The sequence below is a fragment of the Engraulis encrasicolus genome, chromosome 16, assembly GCF_034702125.1.
Source record: "Engraulis encrasicolus isolate BLACKSEA-1 chromosome 16, IST_EnEncr_1.0, whole genome shotgun sequence".
Lineage (NCBI taxonomy): Eukaryota > Metazoa > Chordata > Actinopteri > Clupeiformes > Engraulidae > Engraulis > Engraulis encrasicolus.
Window position 1 is genome coordinate 10,373,594 of NC_085872.1, and position 2,878 is coordinate 10,376,471.

The 2,878-nt window shown below is 47.0% G+C and overlaps 1 protein-coding gene across 1 annotated transcript in view; it reads left to right on the forward strand.

Annotated features, from left to right (window-relative positions):
- Positions 1 to 2,676, forward strand: part of atcayb (ATCAY kinesin light chain interacting caytaxin b) — a 20,720-nt gene extending 18,044 nt beyond the window's left edge. Inside the window, exon 12 of the mRNA XM_063218568.1 lies at positions 2,028 to 2,676. The gene's annotated coding sequence lies outside the window, so the exon portion shown is untranslated. The remainder of the gene's footprint in view (positions 1 to 2,027) is intronic.
- The last annotated feature ends 202 nt before the right edge of the window (positions 2,677 to 2,878 follow it).

Sequence of the window (2,878 nt, forward strand, 5' to 3'; positions counted from 1 at the left end):
GCAATGTGCAGAATGCTCGCCTCCTGAGGGGCGCTTGGTCCATCGCTCCTCTTTGATGTCCAAATCCACACAGTGCCACACAGGGACCAGAAAGTCACATATTTCTCAGGAGGTGTACGGGCCTGTTTTCGGAAAAGATTTGTCATTTACTCCATATGTATAAAAACCTGATCGGTTATTTCCATTACCCAATGGATGATACGGACGTAGCCTATCTTTAGAGCTATTACTGAATGCTGAAACATTACTGGGAAATGAGAAACAGTGCCTCTTCCTCTGAAAGTGTTTTTTTAACGTTTTTTTTTATTTGTTGATAGGACAGTATGAGAGGTGGTGGACAAGAAGCAAATGGGGAGAGAGATGGGGAGGGGTTGGGAAAAGACCCCGGGTCACCTGAGTAGCAGTCCAGTGCCCTACCCTTAGAGTCACGGCAGGGCCCTGAAAGTGTATCTTTAGAGCATTACTGAATGAGCATTACTGATTTCAGCATTTAAAAAATGACTAATGAGGAAAGATTTCCCGTCGATAGGAGCTGTGTATTTATGTTCGGTTTTCTTAGCGCCCCGTCTCGGTCCTGTGCTCCCTGAGGAAAGATTTCCCGTCGATAGGAGCTGTGTATTTATGTTCGGTTTTCTTAGCGCCCCGTCTCGGTCCTGTGCTCCCTGCCTCAGGTCTTTATTGAAAGGTTTGACTGGTGGTGCTAATCTATATGTGTCGTGCAGAGTATGATTTCAACTCTGTGCTTGGCGTACATTCACACACACACACACACACACACACACACACACACACACACACACACACACACACACACACACACACACACACACACACACACACACACACACACTCTCTCTCTCTCTCTCTCTCTCTCTCTCTCTCTCTCTCTCTCTTCTCTCTCTCTCTCTCTCTCTCTCTCTCTCTCTCTCTCTCTCTCTCTCTCTCTCTCTCTCTCTCTCTCACACACACACACACACACACACACTCTCTCTCTCTCTCTCTCTCTCTCTCTCTCACACACACACACACACACACGCTCACACACAGCACCCTTGACAGCACCCTTGACAGCACTCACTGCATGAAATCCTCAACAAGGGGGTGTGACACTCCCTCTTTAGGACAGATGGAATTACCGGAAACTAATACGCAACGTAACGCAACAACTGATATGTCACTTACAGTACCTGGTACTAGCGTTACATTAGGGCAGTCTAGGGCAGTCATGGGTAACCAGTTAGGGCATCAGACTTGTAAAGGTTGCCGGTTTGACTCCCGACCCCCCAGGTTGGTGGGAGGAGTAATTAACCAGTGCTCCATCCTCCTCCATGACTGAGGTACCCTGAGGTGCCGTCCCGCCGCACTGCTCCCTTGGGGCGCCATTGGGGCTTGCCCCCTTGCACGGATGAGGCAGAAATGCAATTTTGTTGTGTGCAGTGTGCCGTGAACAATTGTGTGCTGTGGAGTGCTGTTTCAAAATGACAATGGGAGTTGGAGTTTCCCAGTTGGGCTTTCACATGTAAAATTGGCACCGGCGTTCGAAATATTGATCACCTCTACCACCACCAGCACCAGCATATGTTTTAATGTTGCCACTATAGCCTGATACCTTTACCGCTGCATGATGTTCCGCTTGCCCATCTAATAATGCACTCGCGTGGCCCAGACATAATGCTGTACCCCTATACAGGCATACATACATGTAAGGGTCAAATGAGTGCCCTGGCTGGTGCAGGGCTCTTGATTGACCTATTCATTATCCTTATGGAGAGGGACAGAGGGAGAGTGAGATCTGACTCTGGGTAAATGGATGTGATCGTGTGCTATTTGGTTAATATGTGCAATGGTGTGTGTATGATGTCTGTGTTTTTCTGTGTTTATGACTGTATGCTACTGGACACATTCATTTCCCAGGATTCATAAATGATACTCTGCTCTACGTTAAAAACATACATTGTTGTGTTTTCATTTGCAATCCTTCTTCACATGCAGTTTTAAATACAGACCTATTTCTTGTCTTGACATAGGGTTCAGTTGAGGATGGAGCAGCCATGGACTGTGGTGCGTACAATGGAAAGGAGGGGAAACAGAATACAGAGGAAGTCATATGAGAGACTCTCAAATTAATCTTCATTCTTGTCTTCACTGCCAAATGATGACCCACGTGGCCTCGCCAGCCTCTTGTGCACCAGCTCTTTACCTGCAGACATCTTGTCTTGTTGACAGAGGAACGCTGACTTTCAAGACACTAATGTACAGAACACAGACCCACAGTACACCACACACAATACTGATGTATCTTACAGAACACTGACTTGTGGAATTCTGATGTTCAGAACATTGATCAACAGAAAGCTGATCTACTGTACAGAACACAGAATCAAACCACAGAACACTGCTCCATAGAACACTGACCTGGAGTGGAATGCTGATGTACAGAACATTGATCCGCAGAACACTGATGTACAGAACGCAGAACACATGGACCTACAGACAGCCGACATTATCACAGTATGTGGACTTTTGGATCAACATCCAACTGTGGACAACAACTTTTCGAAAGGACCAACTTCTACAATACCAACCTCTCCTCGTTTCCGACATCCAGCATCCTCAGCTCAACGGAGGAATCCCAGAAGTGAATGTGGAACTGGACACCCACACACACACACACACACATGCACACACACACACACACACACACACACACGCATGCACGCACACACGCACACACACACACACACACACACACACACACACACACACACACACACACACACACACACACACACACAAAGGAGCAGACTAAGGGCTCATCGCCACAGACAAAATCAGAACCTGCCAGCATTTAGAACTGAACATCTTGTTCTAGGCCCAG